Source organism: Manis javanica, chromosome 8 (genome assembly GCF_040802235.1).
Source record: "Manis javanica isolate MJ-LG chromosome 8, MJ_LKY, whole genome shotgun sequence".
Classification (NCBI taxonomy): Eukaryota; Metazoa; Chordata; class Mammalia; order Pholidota; family Manidae; genus Manis; species Manis javanica.
This window is the reverse complement of record NC_133163.1, coordinates 72,624,662-72,639,493: the sequence shown is the minus strand read 5'-3', so window position 1 is coordinate 72,639,493 and position 14,832 is coordinate 72,624,662. Positions and strand designations below refer to the sequence as shown.

At 40.0% G+C, this 14,832-nt stretch overlaps 1 long non-coding RNA gene across 1 annotated transcript in view; it reads right to left on the bottom strand.

The window, feature by feature from the left end:
• Positions 1–3,053: 3,053 nt before the first annotated feature.
• Positions 3,054–14,832, bottom strand: part of LOC118972259 (uncharacterized) — a 29,462-nt gene continuing 17,683 nt past the window's right edge. Inside the window, exon 3 of the long non-coding RNA XR_005061110.2 lies at positions 3,054–4,213. This is a non-coding gene — a long non-coding RNA (uncharacterized lncRNA). The remainder of the gene's footprint in view (positions 4,214–14,832) is intronic.

Here is a 14,832-nt window from a genome sequence, read left to right as displayed (position 1 = left end):
AGTATGAGAGGGAAATCCCAAGTGCGTGAAGACGGACAACCTGGGCTCTTGATAAACATGCAGCATCTCGAACTTCTTGTTTATTAGATTCCCCAGGCAGCTCTGATATAGGCAACAAGGAACAGGCCTTTGGAGTTCCCCAGTAGAGTTTAGTCCTACAGTCTCTCAGTGGTCTTCGTTAACTGTTCCTTTCCTAAGTCCCTCATGTTTTCTGGTACAGTTTCAGGGAATCTCAGTGTGAGTTTATTTTCAGAAATTGAGGGAAAATGAGTGTCACATCCTTATGCCACAAGGACTAGGTTGTGGTTTGGGGCTTGGTCATGACGACACCTTCAGTCCTCTTGGATAACCAGAATGCCATCCAGCACACAAAGCAGCTGGGGTGGCAGACACCCCCTAGAAACAGATGTCTGTGCTCACTCAGCTGCTTATGTTGTCATTCAGTTATTCTCTGCTGAGACCACTATGAGTTCACTTCATCTTTTAAATCAAATGGTTTCTGCTTACTTCTTCTCTTCCTTAGGGCTTTCTATGCTCCATGGGCTTCCACTGTCCTCCTCTCTTCATATCTTTCTCCTGTTCCTACTACTAAATCTCTCTCCTTCACCCTCTAGCACTGAATGCTGGGCAGTCATCCTGCTAGACTCTCTCATATAACTTACACCTGCCTAGAAGCATCTGCCTTTGGGTCAGGCATTCATCCAGGTCCCATCCTGTGATTAGGAAATAGGACATATATTTCAGAGCTGGAGAAAAATATATTTGCTCATTCATTCACTCATAAGACAAGCTATTGAGCAGTTATTGTGTACCAGACACTGTGCTGTCCTCTCAGAAGCAGTTGTGGTTGTGATCAGTCCTTAGAGAATTTTAGAATTTTCTCTGAGATTTCCTCGTATCCAGGTTCGGCATTTAGACAGTGGGACTGGCTTATTGACTCAAGCAGGAAATGTTCATCTAGGAGGGGAGCCAAAGTTCTTTCCTGAGTTCTTTCCTCCCTCTTTGTTGAGCCTTTGCTCTGATGGTTGACTGCTTACTCCCAGGGAGAGGCTGCTAAGAGACTTCTGCTCATTTCTGAAGACACCTTGCCCAATCCTGGGGACAAAAGCTCCTGCATATAGTTTCTTCTAATATGTCAGTGGTATGATTCTGAAAGTGATTGAGGAACTACCCCTCTTGCCTTGCCTATTAGTGTATTTTAATATCATATGCAAGTAGGTTTTCATTGCACATTTCTGTTCAGCAGTCTATCATGACCCTGCCTGGGGGGAGGGCTGAGGCACTGTCCTTCTTGTGGCACTGTCAGGGCCAGCTGGAGGTGGGCATGTGACAGAGGGACAGAGAGCCTGATGGATGGAGAGGCCAGCTCCCCAGCAAAGGGAACTGATGAAGGAAATAGGTACAGGTGGCCCTTCTCTATCCTTACCTTCCTCTCTTACTGCATTTGTGTGAACTTATGAATCTGATTCTTCCTGTGGGGCAGTGATACTGCCTTCGTATCATAGGCATTGGCGACTCTGAGGGTCAGTGCCTCATTATCAGATTTCAGTACAGACCTTTAGAATTTTATCAGAGCTGGGCTTCTTGCTGCTCAGGGGAAGGAGCCTATGGAGCTTACCTTTATTCTCTGAATTGGCACCACCTTTGGCTGTGGCCCATGCAGCATCAAAGGAGGCTTCCTTCTGTGGAAGCCAGGGCCAAATTCCTTTTGTGGGAAACTAGAACACAAATGCTTTCTTGTCAGTTTCCTTCTAAGCTCCACAGTGGGAAATGAGCACTCACATGGTTAGCTTTCCTAAGAGGTGTGCAGCCAGGCACAAATCTGGAAGGAGCTACCAGGAGAGTCCAGGAAGCAGGCAGAGGAAAACACCTTCTTCCATCCATGCCTAGGGAAAGGCAGGAGTTCAGTATGAAGAGCATTAACATTTGGGTCTGACAGTTCCAGATTCCATTCATAGCTCATCCATATACTACCTAGTGATCTGAAGCATGTTACATAATCCCTGTCTCAAATATTCTCTTTGCTTATAGGTTTCTACATTAGAATGATATATCACTTATTTAATATAGTAAATGCTGGCCACTGAATCTAAACCATCTCCAGCTACACCTTAGTCTTTATTTTTTTCATAGAACTTATAAGCACTTATAACAGTTGATTTATTTAAAATTATAAGTTTATTTATTGCTCAACTGTTTTCCACCACAATGCAAGCTCTAAGGGAAATGGCCATGTAGCTCTTAGAATGTTACCAGTACATAGTCACTTCTTCGATAAATCTGTGTCACATGAATAAATACATTTTTAAAAAAGGAACAAATTCATGAATGAATGAATAATGCAGACCTTAAGTACCATGGGTAAACAAAGGCAAATTTGGCTGGTTCCTTCCTCTGAGGATCTTTAAATTTAGTAGCAGACATGAGAAAGCATACAAGACTGATTGAGGGGAATCAGGGGCAGTGCTATGAAGGAGGGAAAGATAAACTTCTATGGAAGATCAGGAGAGAAAAAGATAACGTTCAACTAGACAATCAGAGACTGGTTAGATCTGCAGGGGTGGGGAGCTGTCCGCTTGAAAGGATGAAGGGCAGTTCCAAGGGAGGCACAGCAGGGGTGCATCCAGGCAAGGGGGACCTGAAGGACATTCCTGGGAGCAAATGGAACACTTCCTTTTTCCTAATGCCATCCCACCCCTATGCTCATACCCACCTTCCTCCCCATTTGAAGCATGCACTATTCTTAATGAAGGCTTAACTGAAGGTCCACTTTTCCACTTGAGGCTTTTTAAGATCTTCTTAGCCTTAAGTTTACGTGATAGGAATTTTTATTGTTTTATCATTTATTTGGGGCTCACATTGTACTGTCATTTATTCTCTTATCATATATCTTATCAAAATAGACGGCTGACAAGCTCTTGAAGGGAGGGGAGCAGGGACCTATTCCTGTGAATTCTAGCTGTGTATATTTGTATATAATCATCACTCAATAGATATTGGTTGGGTGACTGATTTAGGAAAGTAACTTAAATCTTGCAAGAGTCTTTCTTTTCAACTTCTGCGCAGAATGTTGCCTCAAATTCTGTTCCACACAAGTGTGGGTTGACCTTGGAGAGCAAGTCCGTTTAGAGGTAGAATATTTTAGAGTTAATATTTAAAGCTTCACTTGTGCAGGGGTTCATTTTATGCATCATGACACTGAAGGCCAAAGAACTTGCTGCTTCCCCAATGCCCTGGAACTATAGGTCCATGACGGTATTTTGGGCTTGAAAGCTTGAAAAGGTTTGTAAGACTTGATGTTTTACATTAGTCTAGGGAAATCTCTTGCTAGGAAGCCAAAATACAAGCCTCTTAGAGGCTTCTGAGTATAAAGAATGTACTCACAGACCCTATAAACAATGAATATTACTGAAATGAGCTTTATGACTAATAGGGGCTATTTTTGGAACTTGGAGCTAGAAGAGAAATTTGGATCAGGGATCTGAGTCACTCCCTGTTATTCCCGTTAATTACCACAACTCTGCTTGAGGGAAACTGACTACTGCTAAGCAATAAAAATAGATAAGGCCCACAAAGGAGATTGGATAATTGCTATGGAACCTGAAGGCATTTTAGGAAGATAAGACTAGATAGAAAGGAATCAGTTGCAGAAAAGAAAGGCAAGTAAAAAATTGAAAGTACTCCAATATTTTTAAAAGCCTGTGCTTAGAAATCATTCAAAACAAATATCTTTGTATGCAACTCAAACATTTATTACAATTACATTTATTTTAGTTCAAATAGCTTATTAGTAAGTTTCTATTTGCAGGTTTTAAAAAGTTGCTAAGCCATGACTTTCAGATGGAATAGGCCAATTGTATCCAGTAGATTCAAGGGATAAAAAAACCCCTTAGACCTGCGAATCCTCTGCTGCAAAGGAGTAGTTATAATGACAGCAGTGATGGACCAACCGACTGAACCTTCAGAGTGAAAAATCAGCAGGCCAAAGCATAAAAAACAGTTCTAGAACTGTGAGTAGTGGTAAATTTAGTTATGGTTAGTCTATGCTAAGACTTGAGGCTGCTGCAGTAACACTTCAAAACTGCTGAACATTCTTTCTTTGTTTGCTTTCTTCTCCACCTCCTTTATCACTCCAGCTATTTTGCTTTATTGCTGTAGCTCTTGGAGGAGGGAGTTCCCCACTGATGGCAAGTTCACTGTGGAATCGCTGAGACTGAATAAAGACAACAAAAAGCTGGGGGTTATAAGGGGCTCATACCATGTTTTATTCTCATAGCATTCACCCAGCTACGTACAGGCGGCAAAGACGTCTTCTGTCTCTGCTGGACTATAGCCTCTGCTCTCTCCAGGCACTGCCTCCCACTTGGTGGCTCCGTCTCCTTGCTGCTTCCTTCCTAGCACTGGGACCCAGCAGCTTCCCTCTGCCAGCCTCCTCTCTCTCTGCCTCCTAGCACCGGGGCTGTGCAGCAGCTTCTTCCTGCTCCTCTCTGGGTTCTCTACTTCTCTTTCTGTGGGACTCTGTGGGCCAGTGTTCATGGTGATTGGCAGCTGCCAGGTCCAATTATGACCAGGTGCTTGTATGTTTCCTCTCCATCCCTCTCCGGGCCACTACTTACAGGACTGATGGTTTGCTCTACGGGCTCTGCCACTGGTGAATAGTTTAAATATGTATTTAATGGGCAATATTAGAATCAGGTGAGGAGAGAATCCTGGCCATAACATTTCATTTTCTCTATAACTTCTTTCTACCTCTAAATTTACCTACATTTTTGTATAACTTTTCTTTTTTCTTTTTTCCTATTTTATTCTCATACCCTCTGTACCTTCTTTCTTAATGTTTTGTTGTTACTGTTATTATCTCTTCTCTGATTCTTTCCTTCATTCTTCATTCCTCTTCTTTCTCTACTTGAAAAATTAAATGACTGCAATAAAATATTTGAGTTTTAACTATTATTTATTTAATGGGATATGATTTTCCCATTTTTAGTTTAAAATTTACAACCAGTTTAAAAATTTTACATATGCCTCTTATTTTTGGCCTCTTGAATTCGTTGACTCATTACGTCATGCCTATCAGAACTTCATACACAATTACAACATCCTCAGGGCTGCAAGTGGTGGAGTTGAGAAGATACATACTTCATCTTTCCTGACCTTGATCTGCCCTTAGGGTTTAGAGAGAATCAGGCTGGTAGGCAGATATTACAATGCAAGAATACCAAATATTGTAATATCAATAGGAACTTTGGCTATGGAAGGGAAGAGAATTCAGAATTAACTCTGCCTGAGGGTGGTGAGGAAAGTTCCCTAGAAAAGAGGGTGCCCAGGGGAGTCCTAAAACAAGGAGAGGGCTGCAGGTAGAAAAAAGAAAAGTGAGTTTTTTACTTTCATTTGACCCGCAACTGGTTTTTTTGTCTATAGTTAGTGGCCTTAACGAAAAGGTGTTTCAGGTGATAAGCAACTGAGACCCTTCCGGGCTTTTCAGATTGTGACATCTGGAAGAAAAAACATGCAGATAACTTCTGCCAGGAATAAGGGCTTTTCAGAAATTTCTGGTCCGGGTTGTATGGCAGCTGCAGGGCATCATGAGGAGGCAAAAATTCTCACAACTTCCACTAAAGTAGATTTCCTGAACTCTTCTATGGAGATGTTAATAGATGTTAAGAAAAAAAGCATTCTATGGCCAAATAGTTTGGGAAATAATGAGCTTTAAAAAAATGTTATAAGTGGTATTTAGGACTATTTTAATATGTTAATATTCATCAAAAATCTTGCAAAGAGAAACATGTGAAGAATTGGGCATTCCTGATGCAAAAGCCCATGTTTTTTTCTCTAAATCAAGTGTCTTGCTGTCTTGCCAATGGATTTCAGCCCCGGGCAAGTTCACTATGGATTCAATGTGACCAAAGAAATTGACAGCAAAACGTTCTTTGGGGTGAAAGGGTTTATTACCTGGCTTGTTCTCCCAGTGGGAGGTCGAGCACTAGCTGTCTCTGCCTCAGCCCAGAGCACTGGGCCAAACTCTCTATATAGTACAGTAATAGCTTATTGCCTTAAGGTGTGGAAGTGGTGGCCTAGCAACAGGCCAGTTACATCATCAGGTGGTTTAAGTTCAGTGAGGATCCTGGCCATAGGAACCCCAACTTCCCCACACTTGCCAATGGGTTTCAGCCCCTGGCAAGTTCACGATGGATTCAATGTGACAAGAAATGACAGTAGAACATTCTTGGGGTGAAAGGGTTAGACCCAACTTTATTTCCATGGTGGCAGGTCAATCACTAAAATCCTGTTCACTCAGAGTGAGTCTGCATGCAGCAAGCCAGTCTCTGCCTGTAGGCCCCTCTGCCCAACACAGCTGTCCTCTGGGCCTCTCTGCCTGCACAGTTGTCCCACACAGCTGTCCTCTCGGCCTCTGCCCTTGGTGCTGTCACTACTCCAGCTTCTGCTCTGCTCTCCAGCCCTGCCACCATGTCACCCAGAGCACTGGGCAGAGCTCTTTATATAGAGTCAATAACAATGTATTGCCCCCATGTGTGTAGTGAGCTAACCAACCAGGGCCAGGTGAGAATCCTGGCCACAGGAACTTTCATTTTATCCACACAAGTCACCAGCCCTTTCCTAAGAAGAGAGATGTCTTTGCTCCCTGCCTCCTTCCTGGAGCTGCTGCTCTGAGAAAATACTAGTAGCTCTTTGATCTGTGTGCCTGCCTGCTTGAGAGAAGAATGAGACAGAGCTGGTTTTCTGGTTCTTTCCAAAGGCTCCCTCAGCACTACATGGATTTAGTTCCTTCCAAGCTATGTGACCTTAGGCAAGCCTCATGACTTCTCTGACAGCTGCCTTTTTCCTAATACTCCATCCAGGCAGTTAAGGGAATACAGGTGTGGCTGATAAACCCTGAAGACTGTACCTTTCCCCAGGACATTTGGATTTGGTTAGGGAAGTAGGAAAAAAGGTCTTTCAGAGCCCAAAGAAGAAATCTTCTAGAAGCAGATTTTTAGGCATTTGATCAGACAGGAAAAAGCTTGTTTGGAAATAAATGGATTGACAGTATGGGTCTCTAAGTGTCTGTAAAGTAATATCACAGAGTCTGTTTTATCTGTCTACCCTTCTGCTGGGCCTTTGGGTGAACTTTGGTTTTCCCAACTCTGCTCTAGAAAGGGATGCTCAGGATGGGCTAGCGAGTCAAATAAGGACATGGAAACCCAGTTAGTACTCACCCTTTAGAAAAAGGCCATCTGGAGGTTTAATCTTCTGTCTTAAAAAGTTGGCAGCTTTCTTCCTAAAAAACTACATTTAGTGGTGTTTACAGAATTCATCCAGTGCAGCTTGAATTTTATGGAGCTCTAAACATTTAAGCAATATTCAGGAAAGTGGCAGGCTTACAATGTTCCTGGGTAAACCAGAGGCTATAGTTGCTTCCTTCCCATTCCCAAGTCCTGAGAAAGAGTCCTCTGAGTAAAAATGGAAGGAGAGCTGAGCTAACCAACCAAAGTAAGACCTTTGGCTTTGTGGGGAAAATCCATAAATGGTCCATTTAAATTGTTTAATGCAACTTACATAACTACATTTTTATGCATGGCACCTATGACCTTTGTTGTATTATGTCTCAGCAATATAAACTATTAGAAAAATAACTCAGTGAGGAATGAATGTTTATAAAACTTCTTAATTGCAAAGAAGCACAAGGGTTTTTGCCTTGAGGACAAAGGGCTAATGAGAGATTGTTATGTGTTTTCTTAAGGGTCTTAAAAGCCAGTCTGTGTTGTATTTGTCATAGCCTTATAGTTATATAGGGGTCGGTCTGCAAACCCGTGGTTGGGTCCAGCTTTGGAAAACAGCCCATTGTCAGAATGAGGGGTTTGGAATTGAAATAAGATAAAATGAAAACATTTGAATGGAACACTGGTTTTTAACTCTTTGTCATTCTCTGAAATATCTGTAGTTACACAAAACTATGAATTCTTTAGAATCCCAGATATTAAAAAGTGTGTTCAATATGAAAGAAAGGAATTCCATCCGCTTTCTTTAGTTTTCTACACTGCAGTGACCCTCAAAATTTCAACATTTGTTACCTTAATCACATTCTGATGTACCCAGGCCAGTAGAACTGAAATATGTTCTCCTGCAAAGCATGAACAAGGAACTTGGTTTCTAGAGAACTCTGTGTGTCTATGGGTTGAATGAAGTAGTATTTGGGGGACATTGTCTATTCAGCCAGGGCCTGTTCGTGTTATGGGGAAGCTGTGCTGACTTTGAGGCTAGCTGTGAGCACCACAGAAGCTTCCCTAGAGCTTCAAAGGACAAAAGGCCATCAATCCATTAGTTACAGAGATAGTCCTGGCCTGGTGGGAAACTCCACTCCCTTTCCCCTATGTTCAGCTTTTTCTGCTTCTGACCACAGACACCATGTCCCCCACCGCCACACAGCTCTGGTTGAGTGGTAAGGAGCATAAGAAGCTAGGCTCCACAGAGACACTGAATGTCCTCTTCTTTTGTTACATTTGTGACATTGGAAGTAGGCTCCAAAGTTGGGTGTTGGAACAATACAGATTTGAAACAAATACTTCCACATGGTGGACTGGCTATGCGGGGATCAATCAGGAGAGTAGCAGCAACTGAAACACTCTGGTGATGCATGATTTTTTTTAAGTTACGAGAACAAATTGCAGTTGGTAAACTTTGATGTGTTATGTGAGCATCCAGATTTCTATCAAGATGGCATAGGGCAATTGTATCAAGATATAAGGCAATGTCCCCCAAATACTACTCCGTTCAACCAATAGACACACAGAGTTCTCTAGAGACCAAGTTCCTTGTTCATGCTTTGCAGGAGAGCATACTTCAATTCTACTGGCCTGGGTACAATCAGAATGTGATTAAGGTAACAAATGTTGAAATTTTGAGGGTCACTGCAGTGTAGAAAGCTAATGAAAGCTGATGGAATTCCTTTCTTTCATAGTGAACACACTTTTTAATATCTGGGATTCTAAAGAATTCCATCATTTTATTGTTGTGAAGATAGGAAATAAAACTGTTCACATTGACTATGGATAAGAAAGAGTGCCATCTAGGGGTCCTGCTTAGAACTCCACTTCATCTCAAGACATCCTTCAGTGTGACCTTGAGCTGTGTTATCCTGTAATTGTGGTGCTCATGATTGATAATAAGGGAAAGGGAACAGTCGGCATAGTCATATGGTAACAGAGTCAGGTACTATGAGGACTAAATAGTGTTGACACAGAGTGAGGGCCCAGACTTATTAATTCCTAAATAACTGTCTTTCCAAGGATGCTTCAAGATAGTTGAGAGCTTTTATAATCTGGTGGTTTACTTCTAGGCTTTAGAAGTTAATTTTTTTCTTTAACAGAATTAGTATGCTTAGAAATCATATTTGTTCTTTTCTCTTGTGTTAGGAAAAGTAAAGTTGAGTTGATACATGTCATTAAAAAAAAAAAAAAGCCCTAAGGGGAGGAATGGGAAATGAAGAACACCCTGGGGGAACCAGAACTTCTCATTTTGCTTGACACAACTGATTGCATTAATTTATAGGCCATGATCCTGAGGATTAATTTCTATCTCGCATCTTGAATCATACTGTTCAATAGTATCACACAAAGTATTTCCCAGCTTAGCACTGATGTTCACGTCCCAATCTGCAGGCCCACAATTAACCATAAATTTTGATGAGAGAACAGAAAGACTTGAAGTCAACACCTTGCCATTGTCATGCTGCAGACATGTGATACAGTTTTCTTAGAAAACCAATGAAAATATCAGTCATGTTTTCACCGTCACTGTGAAGATGATCAGGTTGGAACACCTGAGATAGTGACCAAGGTGGAAGTCCCCTTCAAAAAACACAGATGAAATTGGCAACAGATCTAAGAATCTAGAGGCCCTGACTAAGAAACTACTTTTAAAATAAATTGCTTCTCCTACAGCACAGAAAATGGGCACACACCTGTTTGAGTTTAATGTCGGTAGTATTGGGTATTTCTATTGTGACTTTAACTGAAGTAGTTTGGGCAAACCCCTTGGTTTTTTAGAGAAAGTATGGCTCTTAAAGGTAGATGTTTCTGGAATCTGCTAAAACAGGTGAGCTATAGTAAAGCAGTGCAAACTCCAAAATCTTCAATGGTAATATTGTAAAATTTGCTCAGGATAATCCACACCCCTTGAGATGTGATTAGTGGTATTCAGCTTATATTAAAAAATAAATTATTGTGTCATTAGTCTTCAAACTTTAGTAGCCAATTGTAAAAGCTCAGAGTTTGTTTGTCTCATTCTTTCAGTTAATTAAAAAGAGGATTTTTTATAGCTGCAAATGTAGTGTAATTTATAATGGGCCTTTCTCCCTCCTGTTTTTAATTACTATCTTTGCATGGTGGTATTGGACCTTTTCCCTTTTATGGACTACTTATGAATAATTTCCTGAGACCAGTTCTCTGGCTGTTAATTAGAAAATAAAGAAGTTTTATGTATTTTAGTCATCAACAGCTAGGCAGATGAATGGAATTCACTAATTGGGTTGTCTTTCCCCTTCATTTTTAACCCCAGTGAAAAGGAAAACTTCCCTACCAAATAACAGTTTCCTTTTCAAGTTATGTTATGTAAGAGACGTTAGGAAAACTGAAATGAGATCCCAAATATACAGTTCTCTCAGTCTGGCTATTGCATGAAGAAGACAGAAACTTTCTGGGTTTTGCAGAGCTATGAACAGAGTTCTTGATATTTTCAATTCATTGAATAAATAAATGAATGGATTTCTTTCCTTTCTGATCAATATAATGAGAAGAACTAACAACATACTTCTTGGGGAAGTGGAGAAAAGACAAGCAAGAAGTGAAACTTTAGGAATTTTGGAAATTTAAATTTCAAACAATTGGAACAAAGCGAGAAACTCTTCTGTCAGTTTTGTGCAAGGAGTATGAAACAGGTGTGTGCAATCAGTGGAATAGGTACTGCTACAGCTTGTGCCCTTGGCTTCTCTATTAATTTCAAGTGTAGAAGTGGAGCTACGAAAAGTGTTCAGAGAGGAGAATAAAGCACAGTCAGCCCCGGTTAGAGAAATGCAACTCTCTAATATTTACGTATTTGCCTTTTCATTCTTCTCTGCACTTAAAAATGAAAGAGAAATGCAAAATAGCAAACGAGTTTGCTCTGCATCCTCATAGCACTATCCCAAAGCACTCTTTTAAGTAGTGCAGGATATAAATCTTCAAGTGATAAATGCATCTGATGAGTTTTTCATTTAAAAAATTAGGATGATATTGCCCACACTGCAAATTACTCTGAGGAGCAAGCAGAATGATTACATTTTAATTTAATCTCCTTAACCTACAGATTCTATTATTTCCATTTGAGAGATTAAACAGTACTCAGTAAGTGACAGAATTAAATGTCAAATCAACATTGCCTACCTCTGGGGACTTTTCTTTCTCCTGATTCCTGATGAGATGATAGGTGTGAGCAAACCTGGACAGCTTCATTCTCATCTCCTTTGGGAAGGTAAAATCAGTTCAACTTGACCTTGCCTGGGCTTTGCAATAAATAGCCTCTTGAACATGAACCCAGTGATAGTGGAGCTGCCAGGAACCCTCGAGGAGGAGCTGGGTGGCTTTAGAGTCTCTCTACCATGCCAATATGCTCCACAGCCACTGCTACTTACAGAAGGGAAGAATCATTAGTCTCTTTAATCTGTCCAGTGAATTTTCAGGCCACACATGTGCTCTGAAGCAGGCTTTTACTTTCAAAGGCACTTCATGCCTTCAAACAAGAAGAGAGCTTCATTCTCTACATTTTTATGAATAAAATTTTTATCTTCATGTTTCTATCATCGTATATTCTGTCATCATGGTACCAGTTTGTGGTCCTAACATTCAAGAAAATACATCTAAAGTTTGGTCTATCCCTAGATTTTAGGAAGATACACTAAGAATTTCAGTCTGTATACACTACCTGAGTAAATTCATGGGCTTGATGGAAAGAAATTCTGGTGAAAGATTTTGTCTGGCTATAGATCCCAACATTTTTAAACATGAATTATAGGCGCAGTTTGTCAATTTCTGCAAAAAATCCAGATGGGATTATGAGAAGGATTGCATTGAACCTATAGATCAACTTAGACAGTATTGTCATCTAACAGTATTGAGTTTTTCAATCCATGAATATTCAATGTCTTTGCATTTATTTAGATCTGCTTTAATTTCTTTTAGCGATGTTTTGCTGTTCTCAGTGTTTAAGTCTCTCACTTTTTTTGTTAGTCTTATACCTAATCTATTCTTTTAAATGTAATTGTGAATGAAATTGTTTTCTTAATTTCTTAATTTTGGATTGTTTGTTGCTCCATACAGAACTATAATTGATTTTTATATGTTGAACTTGTATCCTGCAACCTTCTTGAAGTCTATACTAGTCCTAATCATTTTTTGTGATTCTTTAGGATTTTCTATGTGCAAGTCCATATCATCTACTAATATTGATAGTTTCACACCTTTCTTTCCAATATAGATGGAATTTGTATTTCCTTTTCTTGCCAATTTCCCTGGCTAAAATTTCCAGTGTAATGCTTAGTATAAGTGGCAAGAGGGGGAATCCCTGTTTTCTTCCTGACCTTAGGGGAAAGCGTACAGTTGTTCATCATTAAATATGATGTTTTTTTTTTATGGAGGCCCTTTATCAGGTTGAGGAAATCCCTTTCTAATACTACTTTGTTAAGTGTTTTTATCATGAAATGATAACATTTAAAAAAAGATTTTGTCAGGATTTTTTCCTCCTGAGTCTATTAAAATCATGCATTTTTTCTTCTTTATTCTATTACTATGGTGTATTGAATTGATTGATTTTCATATGTTAAATCAACCTTGCATTCCTGAAATAAATCCCATTTGGTTATGTGTGTGATCTTTTTTATGTGTTGTTGGATTTGGTTTTGTTAGTATTTTGTTGAGGATTTTTGTATCTTCAGAAGAGAGATTTGTAGCTCATTTTTTTTCTGTGATGTCCTTATCTGGCTGTGGTATCAGACTAATATTAGCCTCGTAGGATCCATTGAGAAGTGTTCCCTCATTCATTTTTTGGAGGAGTTTGTGTAGAATTGGTGTTATTTGTTCCTTAAACATTTGGTAATGTTCACCAGGAAAACCATGTGGGCCTGGTTTTTCTTTTTGGGTAAGTTTCTGATTATTAATTCAATCTTATCACTTGTAATAGCCTATTCAGATTTTCTGTTTCTTTCTGAGGAGGTTCAGTGGTTTGTGTCTTGCCAAGAATTTGTCTTTTTCATCTAGGTTATTGAATTTATTGACATAAAACTATTCATTATTTCCTTTTGCTCATTTTATGTTTGAAAGGTCGGTAGTGATGTCCACTCTGATTCTTCATTTTAATTTGAATCTTTTCTCTTTCTTTTCTTAGTCAGTATATCCTATACTGATTTTATAATCCATGAGTGGGCTTCAGTCTGCAGTTTGAAAAACACAACCTTGGGCACATTAAGTAACCCTTGTGGCTCTGTATTTCCTCTCTGTAACAAGAAGGTGCCTTAAGGGCCTTTCAAGTTCAAACATTTTAAGAGTCTATGGAATTTCGTTCTAGAGGCTTGTGGGTTTCTGGTTACATTTTTGCCAAGATGGAGTCCTGTGTAGGTAACTGGTACATCTAAAATGGAGATTTCTGGTAATAAAATGCACTGCCGGAAACATCAGCATCACTTGGGAACTTGTTAGAAATGCTAATTCTCAGAACTATGAAATCAGAAACTGCGGTGGAACCCAAAATATGTATTTTTTACAAGCCCTTCAGGAGATTCTGAAATGCGCTAAGGCCTGAGATCCACTGATCTGGAGCAACTATCTTTGAAACCAACAGGCTCCTTACATCTCTAGTCTTCTTATTTGAGATTTGAATGTCTCTGTTTCCATGACTCTTCCTCCCAAGCCCCCTCCCATTTTTTCTTAGGGAAAATCAGTTCCTGCAGTATCTCTGGATACTAGGTTAGTGTAGCGGGGCACCAGATAATAAAAGGTAACTGAGGTTATTCCTAGCCTACTGTGTACAGAGTTTCCACAGACAGACCCCCAAGTGTCTTGGGGAGGGAACAAGTTCAGTTTAGAGAAGACTTTTTAAGCCCTTTAGTGGAAAAGGCCACAGTTGCTCCTCTCTCCGGGCACTGGCTCGCTCCTCTGTCTTGATGGGCACCTTGGAATGCTGGGCTGCTTGGCTGCTGTGTTTCCTCGATACGTAATATGAGAGTGATTGCTGCTTTGTTTTCTTAGCAATTTTCACTTTTGTCGTCTTAGGTCTTGCCAGCAGAGACATTCCTTTCCTGGGTCAGAAAAAGCCTCCTAAAGCTGTCTGTTGTAAACAGGGGTGCTCTAGATTTGGCACACTGGTGAGGAGTCTCTGTAAAGTGAGGTTTCGCTCACGTGTTCATACTTCTCTGTGTATTTATCTTCATTTGACTCCTTTGCTTGATATATTACATAGAATATAAGTGAATTTTTTGTATCGAGCAGTCCTAAAGAGCTAAAGGACATGGATTATATTTAGCCCACAGTAGCTCTTTTTTTCTTTTTTCAAAAAAGGGGAAGCCTACTGAATTCTGTGAATTTAGCCATTTTGATTTGCTTAAAGCAATTTTTATTTCCACAGCTCTATGATACTGTTGTATAGTTGAAAAAGTCAAGGTACTTAGATTCTAATCTGAAAACTGAAAACTGGCAAATTAACCATTAACTTGTGCTCTTGAACAAATCACAAATCATCTCTGAGTCTGAACTTTTATCTATGACATCTAGATAATGCCTTCTCAAACCTACTCACAGCAGTGGT